Source organism: Anthonomus grandis, chromosome 9, assembly GCF_022605725.1.
Source record: "Anthonomus grandis grandis chromosome 9, icAntGran1.3, whole genome shotgun sequence".
Taxonomy (NCBI): Eukaryota; Metazoa; Arthropoda; class Insecta; order Coleoptera; family Curculionidae; genus Anthonomus; species Anthonomus grandis.
Genome location: NC_065554.1, coordinates 12,182,139 through 12,194,238, shown reverse-complemented (window position 1 = coordinate 12,194,238; position 12,100 = coordinate 12,182,139). Strand labels below are relative to the sequence as shown.

At 30.1% G+C, this 12,100-nt stretch overlaps 1 protein-coding gene across 2 annotated transcripts in view; it reads right to left on the bottom strand.

Moving 5' to 3' along the window:
• LOC126740302 (cyclic nucleotide-gated cation channel alpha-3) overlaps positions 1-12,100 on the bottom strand; it is a 438,418-nt gene that overhangs the window by 388,002 nt on the left and 38,316 nt on the right. For both annotated transcript variants that reach the window (XM_050446263.1, XM_050446264.1), the window contains exon 2: positions 3,146-3,380. The gene's annotated coding sequence lies outside the window, so the exon portion shown is untranslated. The remainder of the gene's footprint in view (positions 1-3,145; positions 3,381-12,100) is intronic.

Sequence of the window (12,100 nt, the reverse complement as noted above, 5' to 3'; positions counted from 1 at the left end):
ATCATCTTTTAGGAGCTTTTGAAGTAATTGAATTTTATAGGCGTGTCACATTTCCTTCGTTATGAATTTTGTTACAATCGCTCTATGAAGAAAATTATCCAAAGTGAGCTACTTAATAGGTTCGTCTTTTCAGATAATAAAACCAGGCTATCCACTTTTTTATCATTACGAACGCTAGTCCTTCCTAGTCTACGAAGATCTAAGTTCCAAAATTAAAATCAACGTCCATCCGACAATTTTTTAAAAATGTCCCGCTTTTTATTTAATTTATCCAGTATTAAATTACAACCCTGTATATAGATTTAATTGCAGATTATATCGGACCTTCCTATAAATGTTTGTTTACATCCGTAATACAAAATAATGAAGTCGCGATTGATTTTAGTATTAGTCAATATTTGATTACTTTTATGTACACGCACAGATTGCATGCTTCATTATGTATATTACTGTGTAGTTTAATTAAAACATGTTGTTAATTAATTCGTAAAATCAAAATGTAAATCATAATAATATAGTAATAGGCATTTTCAACATTTAAAAAAATACACATCTATTATTCACGAAGACACCGACATAGTATAACAAAAAGGAAAAATCACAGTATAATACAGGGTTTCAATATATAACCTTACACATTTTAACTGCTTATAAGTCGAAAACGGAAAATGACAACAATGTGCGGTTTTCAACTTCATCAATATTTTTAAAGTTTTTTTTGACAGTGTTGCCAAGTTTCAAAATTTACCTGAAATAGGAGGAAAAAAAATGATGATTTTCAAAGGTCGATTTCTCAAAAATTTTAAATGTAACACCCTGTACTTTTTAATTTCACATGAAAGGCCGTTAAATCCCCTTTCCGAAAATGCATAAATTGTCTTAAATTCATTATTTTTTTTACAGAGGCAATTTTAGTAAATGACACCTTTTTGAAAATTTTCCTACAATAAATACCATTAAATAATATTCTCGTGATAGTGACAACAATAACAATTGTAGCTTGTCAAGGAGGCTGTGAGTTGCACAATTTGTTTTGTGGGCTTCAACTACTGTCAAATCTTTTTAACGTCATTCATTGGGCAGTCCCAATAATTTGATATCTATATGTATTTTTGCATTTTTTAAAGATTTTGAAAGGTTTAAATATGTTTACCACCCGGGAAAAGGCACGTTGTGTGTTATTATTTAGTGAATGTAAATCAGTTACGCAGACGAGAAGAAGATTTAGGCTGATTTTTGAAAGGGCTCCATCTTCATGCAATACTATACTTCATTGGGTACGCCAATTTTCCCAGGAGGAAACAGTTAAAAGAAAAGTTGGAACAAACCTAAATGCACAAGATAATCTGTTGGATGATATTTTGCTGATAAAAGAAGTATTGTCCTTAAACAATAACCAAATATCTATTAGAAAGATAGCTCAAACGACAAATATGCCAAAAAGTAAAGTACATAAAATTCTAAAAATAATTAAGTTTAAACCCTACAAAATTCAAACTTTCCAAAAAATAGAAAATTGCGCCCTTGAAAAAAGATATTTAATGTGCGAAACACTACTAGATCTTTTTAGAAATGAGCCAAATACCAATTTAATAATATCTGATGAGGCAACATTTCACATCAGTGGTCGAGTAAATAAGCATAACTGCCGAATTTGGGGAGATGAAAATCCTCGAGTATATAACGAATTTGAAAGAGATTCTCCTAAGCTGAACGTTTGGTGTGCAGTATCAAAATCTAAAATTTATGGGCCATTTTTTTTCAAGAAGAAACAGTGAATGGAAACAATTACACCGATATGTTGGAAACATTTTTTTATCCTCAACTTCAGCAGGATGGAATTTTAAACACGGTCTACTTCCAGCAAGACCAACACACTTCTCCAGGGTCGCAAGGGATTCCTTAGATATTACTTTTGGAAACAGATGGATAGGGCGAGCAGGTCCAATCGAGTGGGTACCTTATTCTCCCAATCTAACCATTCCAGATTTTTTGTATATGGGGATATGTAAAAGACCGTTGCTACAATCCAACTCCAAGAAATTTGGATGAACTGCGCAACAACATAGTAAACGTTTTCTACCAAATTACACCGCGAATGTTACAAAACGTCTTCGGCAACTTATTTCTCCGTCTACGTTTCTGTTCCGAGCAAAATGGGGGTCATATTCAAAAGCTAATTTATTAGTTATAAATTAAAATTAATTTCTTCAATTGTTTGTTGCTAAAATTGTTGTAAATAGTTGTAATTTAATACATAGAATAAATACTTTTTATAGACATGACAATAACGCAAATTATTTAATTATGGTCATGCTAAAGCGATACATAGGCAATTATCTGAAAATGTTCCTTAATCACCAAATATGTATTCTAGGAAAATTTTCAAAAAGGTGTCATTTACTAAAATTGGCTCTGTAAAAAAAAATTATGAATTTAAGACAATTTATACATTTTCGGAAAGGGGATTTAACAGGCTTTCATGTGAAATTAAAAAGTACAGGGTGTTACATTTAAAATTTTTGAGAAATCGGCCTTTGAAAATCATCAATTTTTTTCTTCCTATTTCAGGTAAATTTTGAGACTTGGCAACACTGTCAAAAAAACTTTAAAAATATTGATACAGTTCTGTGAAAACCGCACATTGTTGTCATTTTTCGTTCTCGACTTATAAGCAGTTAAAATGTGTCAGTTTATAAATGGACACCCTGTATATAAAATAAGGTTGTATGTTTAATTTACAGCATAATATAGGTTATATGTATTATCCAACTAGGACATCATCATACCTACAAACATACATAGTTTTGTGGAAAATTGAAAATTCATCCAAAAACCGAACACATCAGACACAAACAAAATAATGCCCAAATTATTAAAGTAGCGACACCTACATATTAATAGTTTGTGCTAATTTCCGCTTACATAGATGCATCATTTTTTCTCTGAAACCGAAGGTACTGAAGCTAAATACGCAACTTGGCTCGGTTTTCGTAATAAATTTGTAAATAAAAACAAATATAGTATTTATGCGAATAGTATTTAAAGACCACAATTTTAACCTATTGAGTAAATAAAAATGTAAGTAGGAGAAGCATTTTATAAAAAGCAAGAAATCTAATCAAAATTTAGAACAAGGTCATACCTGCGATTGTTTTCTTCCCCTCAAGCTTAAGACGAGCCTTCTGGCAGTTGACATCACTTCCCACAACAACGCGCCCGTGGCGCAGCGAGCGCTCTGTGCGCCCTGCGTGGGCGCACCTCTCTGCGCAGAGGTCGGACGTTTATAGGGCGCATACTAGCGATTCTTCACTGCTTTTGTTTGAAAGGTGTCCTACTTCTATTAACAAAAACGTGTGAAAACTATCACGTGGATACATCTGTAAAAAATAAATGTTTAAATTTTCAAGAAAGTTGAAATAACGGTATAAAAACAAATTGTTTTGTTTATTCTAAATTACAAATTTTACACAACGATAACGTAATTTTTATACAACGAAACGCAAAATATAGTAAAAATAAGAAAAAATGACATGGTACTTAGTACTTAATGGTACGCCCTATAAACGTCCGACCTCTCTGCGCAGAGGTCGGACGTTTATAGGGCGCATACTAGCGATTCTTCACTGCTTTTGTTTGAAAGGTGTCCTGCTTCTAGTAACAAAAACGTGTGAAAACTATCACGTGGATACATCTGTAAAAAATAAATATATTTTCAAGAAAGTTGAAGGAACGGTATAAAAATAAATTGTTTTGTTTATTCTAAATTACAAAATTTGACACAACGATAACGTAATTTTTATACAACGAAACGCAAAATATAGTAAAAATAAGAAAAAAGTTTTTAGAAGAAATAATTGGAGTAGTAAACTAGTAAAAACAAATACTATTTAAACACTCGATAAACAAGCTACTTTTAAGCCTTTAAATTACCAAATAATATTTTTTTTTGAATTCATTTGAATTTTCAAATAAATTTGATTTGATTGCTAAAGTCTACAGACTGTTGGCCTATTTGCATACCAAATTTCAATATTTATAATATATTATAAGATTTCCATATAGTTTGTAATGATATAAACCAGTTAATCTGCAAAAACCGTACCTTGGGCTAACCCGGTAAACAGAAATTGTAATGTGGCTGCTATTTTTTTTAATTACAGGAGATACATTTTAAATCTAAATGAGAAGGTGTTATGAGATATTAATTTCTTAAGTCCAAATTATGAATATCATACCCAATATTAATTTTCTGATAAATATAATCGAGGCAATTTAATTGAATAGGACCAGACTAAGAAGTAACCTTCTTTCAGTCATATTTAACTATCTAATTCTGCGCCTTTCACTACTTACGCTTCTATTAAATTTTCTCATTCCATTTATAAATCTTACGCCACAGGTTTGAATAAACTGAACCTATTTTAAATCGCTTGCTAAGAGGCACGGACTATATATAACATCATAACAAGTGAAATGAGACAACACAAGACTATCAGGTAAAACTTTAATTTAAACCTTAAATTTTTGTTACAAACATGTCTCTGGCTAAAGCTTCAGATTATTGAAGGTCTTCTTTAAAAAATCATCAATATACTCATTACATCTCAATTTAATATCCAAGATTCTTAGCGACATTACTACATTTAATAACTTAACCATTCACATTAATCCGAATAATTTTCTCAAAGGTGTCCCTAGACTACATCTTAGTAAAAAAAGAGGTCTATAATAACTTGGGTTTAAACTTAAGCAGAGGTCACTTGAAGCCTTTGCGAGTAAGTTAAGGTCGTAAAATATCTTATCACTAGCTTCCAAGATGTTGTCAGGAGGAAATGAGAAATAAATTTGAGCATCATCGGCATGTATATGAACTGATAAGTATTTAAGATTTGTACATAACTCAGACGTATACACAGTAAAAAAGGGTGGACAAAAAATAGATCCTTGTCGCAAGAGAGACTTAAAGCAGAAGATTTCATCCCATTAAACTTCACCAGCTGAGTGCGGCTTGCCAAGTATTCTCTGATTAGAGACCGAGAGCTTTCTCTAAAACCTAGTAATTTCAGTATTATTACTAATAGATAGTGATTATTTTTATGAAAGACCTTGGAATAATTAATAAAGACCGGGATTGTCAACTCGTTGCGATCAGCAGCCTGTAAGATATCATCTGTTACTTCTAAAAGAGCAGTTCAACAGCTGAAATCCTTCCTACAACCAGATTCAATAGCAGGTAAAATAGCAAACCTCTTTACATATGGTCTGATCTGACTCTCAAAAACTCTTTCCAGTACCATTGAAATGACCGGCAGAATGCTGATTGGACTAAGTTCAGAGAGTTCATTCGGTGCAACATTATGAAAATTTTTACGAATCTGGGAAAGTTGACTCTACGATATAACAATTAGCGAGATGCACCAAAAAAGGTAAAATATAGGGACAGCAGTGGAGCAGAATGGATATGGTAATGCTATCTGTCCGACGGCTTCCGATTTGATCATAAATAAAGCTGACTTCACTTCCTCTGGTGTTTCTTACTAAAATTCGAAGTTTTCAACACATTTTAAAGATAATAAGATAATAAGGTTTCAGGGTTAGGAGTTTAGAAGCATGCAACTTTTACAAAAAAGCTGTTTATGATTTCAGAGTCCTCTAAGTGACCCGGAATAGAATTTTTAGGCTTGTAGTGTATATTAAGCTTAATTAGCACCTTTTTATATTCCTATGAGAAATAAAGTACTTGCTATTATTTGTGACCCAAGCACTTTTTTTTTGTTGTGGCACCGAGACAGAGAAGAATATTAGAGGGCAAAAGATATCGGCAAATATTACATTCAAAAATTCATTTTTTATTGGCCAGTCATTAATTTACATTAAACTACCATGGTTAAGACTATGGATGTTTCTTTTAAAGTGTGCTCTATCGTAGAAAAATAGAGTATATTTAATCTTATAGCCAATTGAAATAATCGAAGACTATGGGAGCTTTATACATATTTAGGCAGCCGATTTTTTAACAATCGACCTAATTCAAACTTCGACCATAACACAATAGTTAAACAGGATTTTACAAAAGACTCACAAATATTCTTTTTAAATTGAGTAAATAATGACGAGTATCGTTTTTATTAAGATTGAATAAGCCTAATATACATTAACGTATTTCGTGCGATCGTACAACATTATTTAATTTGCTATATACTTAATCACAATATCAATTAAGGATAAGTATTAAATAAAATAGTAAATAGTGTACTAAACATGAGTATGCGTGGTCAATGCCAAAATAGGCGCAATAATGATAATTCTCTATATCAGCACAGCACGAGACCGCTTGCTAAAATACGGGATGATACACTAACTGTAGTGTGAATAAAATGGAGAATATATATTGGCTCGGAACTTTTGAATCTTGGTTCGAAGAGAAATTGGTCCCTAAAGATTAAGCCGTATTCCTTATAGGAATAGTAACATTCATAATATTTAATTTTTCATTATATTAAGTTAAGTTCATAACCTCTTCTTGATATATTATTCTTACCTCCCCCGAATATAGTTCGAGATCATTGGCTATCTCCAGATTGTGATTTATTAAGACTTTCATTATATTTTTAAATCCAAATTTATATTAATCATTTCTATAGTATTAAACTAAAAATAAAAATAAAGGTATTTGTAATTATCCATTTAAGTATATCTATATTTAAATGGTAATTACAGAATTAAAAAAAAAATCTTTAAATGTATTACATACGTCAAAAACGACCCCAACATACTTCGGTTAAGAATTTCCATTAATATTAATGCAACATTAAATTTTATTTCAAGCAGAATTATCCGCTGGCTGCGACCACAAAAAAAAATATTTTAAATCTGAAATTAAATTTGTAGTAAAATACGATGATTAATCAACTCGAAGGTCTAAATACAGGCAAGTAAAATTGAAGCTATAGACTCGTCTATATCGCAAGTACGGAAAATTAATCATATAGCGACCTTAATGAAATCATGGCTGGCAAAATTTGATTTTCTTAAGTATTTTAAAGAAAACAGGAAGGGTTACAATAAGAAGGTAGAAGTTGTTTTGTTTTGGAAAACCCATGACAAAAGCATATTTTCACACATTTCATAAAGTTCGGCTCACTATATGAAATTAATTACTAAAAATGCATTGTTTTTAGTTGATAAAACCAATTGCGAATGTCGACTATCGAAGTGCGACTGAAGTTGAGTAAATTCTTATAATATCCCTAGGCTTCTTTCTATTTTGTAGTTTTAAACTCACTTAGTACTTTGTTTTACAACTTTTAAAGAAGTTTTATATTTTCAGTTATCTAGGGAACCGGGTGACACAAAAAAAGGGAACACTTAATAACTTTTTACTTTTCAAGATAAACAAATGAAATTTGGTATATCGATAGAATAGTTATAAGAGCATCTTTTGACATTCTATTCTTTTTCATCACTTCCGGTGTAATAGGAAAGTGACACTAACTTTCTTATTTTAAATGGGACACATGGCATATTATTACGTATCTCGATAGAAAAAATATTTTGAAAAAAATTATGCTCTATTTGCTACTTTTTGTCTTACTCATGGAAAAAATCATCATAAATTTTTAATCAAGTAATCATGGAAACATAGTTTTATTTACATTTTATTACTTAAATAGTTTAAACGCCTATTAAAAATGTCCAAACTATTAATCCTGATATTTACTTTATTTTTTTAAATAGCACATTATTGGAAGCAACTACTTTTAAAATGCGGTTTTGTTTTTAATAATTTGATATGATTATTTTTTAAATCGGTTGAGAAATAAGCCCATAAGAAGAAAGAACTAAGTCACAAAATTGAACAAATTTAATAATTAAGGTCAATAAAAATAGCAGGGATTTATTCAATAAGAAGAAGCTTTGTAATGACACGCACGCCTATTTTTTTTTCTTAACTGACATTACACATTATATTTTGTCAAACGACATATTACTATTTGAGGTATTCAAATATTAGCAAATTTATTTAAATAACAAATAATAATTGCGCTTGACAAGATGTCATGTATTATGTCAATTGAAAAATAATTGAAAAACGCGTAAAAACGCAACCTCCTATTCAAGAAATCATGGCCTTTTATGCTATTTTTATTAATTAAATGCGTCAATTTATGTGACTTACTTTTTTTCTCCTTATGGGCTTATTTATCAAGCGATTTAAAAGATGATTATATCAAATTATTGGGAAAAACAAACCGCATTTCAAAAGTGGCATTTCCCAATAATGTGCTATTAAAAAAAATAAAGTAAATTCCAAAATTCATGGTTTGGTGCAAACAAACCAGCCTAACGAAAGATGAATGTTGTCTCTTTGAGCTGTCTAAAACCTCACATAACATATGTACATTAACCAGCATTAACTTCCAAAGAAGTACCATTCAACGCCTAAATGGAAATCAAATTCTGGTAATTCCTGTGAAAGAGATAGTCGCCCAGGACGAATGTCAACAAGGACTATACAAAGTTCTTGAGCCCAGCATCATTACCTTATCTATGTGCCCTGTAGAGATAGGTAACCAAACTTACGAAGGTGAAAGCACATCACAGTTCCAATATGTGCTAGAATTACCCAACTTTTCGTATATGCCAAGCAGCAACAACATCTCAAAACTGACCTTGGAAGAAGTAAATTTAAACGAATTGAAGACAGTCCAACGAATTTTGTCAACAATTCGGTTACACCCGATCGAAACACCCGAAAAATTGGCCCACCTTTGGATCGCTCCACTCTTATCAATTTAAGTCATAAAATGCAATGAAAACTATTTTTCCGTGATTACTTGATTAAAAATTTAAACTTTCAACGCATTCATGGCAGGCTATTTTAAAATTCAAAAAAATGATTTTTTCTATGAGTATAAAACAAAAAATAGCAAATGCAGTACCATTGTTTAAAGAAGATTATTTTTTATCGAAATACGTAATAATATATCAAGTGTTTTATTTAAAATAAGAAAATTATTGTCACTTTTAGTTAAACTGGAAGTCATGAAAAAAAAACTGTATATGTCAAAAAAGCTCCTCTAACAATTTCATCGATATACCAAATTTAATTTGTTTTTTAGCTCAGTTATATTGTTGCGCCCTATCCATCTATTCAAAAACTCATTATTTAGATGTTCATGAACTTCCATCAAAAATGTGACGGAGCATGTAGAAACCACATATCTTTTCATAATTGTGGTAGATTGTATCGAAGAAAATCTATATAAATTTCACCAAACAATTAAAAGAATTAGAAACCGAAAAACACCGCGTTCATAAACAAAAACAACAAAAAGGTATCAATTAATTTATTTTTAACAAACGAGAAGATTTAAAAGAAAAAAAAAACTATTAGCATTAGACAAGCACCCGATTACCTTAACAATCAGTGGTAATCCAAAAACACATGAGATATATTACTATATTTACATATTATTATATTATATTATATATTTACATTTACTATATTACATTTTCTTAAATAACATTTACTTCACACCAATAGACACTAATAAATGAATTACGACGGTTTAACAAAATGCACTCTTGCTTGGTGTTCTATCTTTATCTACGCGATGGTCACAGATATCCGGTAGTAAAAAAACATATAATAACAAGCAAAAATAAACAAATAAATTAAGAAATCATGGATTCCGTAGGCCTATAAAGCAAATATTTTCGTTGTATTTAATTACTAGATTTATTATTTAAGAGTTATTAATCAATTATGATTAAGAAGTAAATTAATATAATGTATAATAATTATATTGAAATACCTTGTATAAGGCTCAGTTATTCAAATGAATTATAATAATTTAAAAGGTTGCTGTAGATATGACTCAGGCCTAAGTTGTCCATTCATAAATTTACACTATCTTTACATAAATATGAATCATTTCGCTAATATTTCTTTTAGTTGTTAGTTTCACGATATAAAATACCGACTTTATTAAATAAAAAATCATGTCCAGTCTCAAAGTGATGGCACGCTAAGGCTGCTTTATTGCTTTTTGTTGCATGTTAAATACGACAATCGTTGATGTGTTATTTAACCCTAACCTAAATACTGTTTAGTTTGTCCGATATAGGACTTCCCGCAAGAACAAGATAGATAACACTCGATTGCTTATCTAATGAAATCATATCTGGTAAGTATTTTGTCCCACTAGTTCATTGTTTTCGCAAAGATGGGAATTTTCCGCACAAAATAATCAGACAAATGAAATACGCACTATTAAAGGACTAGTACAACTGATCAAATCAAACAGTCAGAGAATAAAAGTAGAGAATATTTTTTTAATTACAAAGAGTTTTTATTACAGTAGTAAAAGGTCGGATAATTTAAATACCTCATATAAAAATTATAGTAAAATTTCAGTTGTTAACAGAATAATTCAAATCAGAGTAAAAAGCGTAGGTTACTCTATATATATTAAATATGACAAATATTCTATTGGCACTCCACGCTTTTTACTTTAATTCGAATTAGTCTGTTAATAACTTAAATTTTATTATGATTTTTATTTGGGGTAATTAATTATTATTGATTGTCCGATCTTCTACTACTGTAATAAAAACTCTTTGTAATTAAAAATTATTTTCTACTTTTTAGTTTGATTAGCAATAATCTGCTTTTTATTTTTTTTTAACTATTATTTATTCCGTAAAATATTTTCGAAATGTATATTCTAATTATTTTGATTAATCAATAAGAAGCCTGTCTTAAGTCATGGTTTTCATATTACATCTTATATGAATATTAATTAGAGTAACCTGCGCTTATGAGACTTATTAGTACCCACGCATGTGTAGGGAATAAACAAAATGAGATGCAACTACCCTAAATACATTTTGGTCTCAAGAGTAAGTTGTAGACTTCAGAAATCAGTAAGAGTAACTCTGAGAGTACAGGCATGCGCAAATCGCGCGCTAGCTTTATCTCTCTTACTCTCCTACAGAGGATCTAAAAAAATCTAAAAAAAAAGAATTTATGAATCTTGGCAGCCCTAATAAGGATAAGGGAAAACTGTTATAAATACTTACATTATTACATTGTCATTGGTCCCTGATACGTGTGCAAAGTTTCAAGTTCATCAGACTTTCGTCCGTTATTCTAATTCCGTTACATACATACATACATGCATAAACATACATACAACCCTGTATATATTACACTACATACGCCGAGAATATCGAAAAATTTGCTTATTAACATTCTTATTTTTTTAAATTTGCAATGTTTGAATATCTCTTTTATTATGCAACTTTTATATAGGTGTAACTTTATGTTAAAAAAGTAAATAGCCTTTACTAAATCCCAAAAATTAGATATGACAGCCTTCCCAACATTTAGCATCAAGAAAATTTTATATTTAATATGGGAACTATCAGCACCTTTCTCAAAATATAATAAGAGCCCTTCACGAAAGGTTCATTATTGCTGAATGCCAATGACAAGAGGGTTGATATAGGTAGATCTTTCCTAATAGAGGGAATTTTTCGAGAAAATTGAGCTATAAATAAATAGAAAGAGTTCATAATATTTAGGTCCAAATTAAATTGCCGTATTTTGATGATTTTTTCCAAATAATGGGTTACAATGAAAAAAAGTCTTTATGAGATCTAAATGAACTACAGCTTAGCATTATTTACGAATAGACCCCAATTTACATACTATTATGTTTTATAAAACTTTAAGAAATTATTTATAAAAGATGCGACGTTATGTTCAAGTAATTTGAAGGATTTATATTTTTAAATATTAAATACTTTAATAAGCTAATTATGTACGTATAACTAGAGTTTTGTAAGCTTTAATAGTTTATAATAATTTTAGAGTTATTGGAATTTTTGTGTTTTATTCATTTTTCATGTCCCTATATCTTGTGAAAAAATTAAGTCTAATCTATTTTTATTTTTATTCACTACCCCTAAATTTAGTTACGGAACAGATACCAAAAAAATGCATTTAACTGATAAAATATTTTTTTAGGTAGTTGTGGGTGCCAACCTAAAATCGAAAAAGTGGGTAGGAACAATGATTTCAAACCAAGAG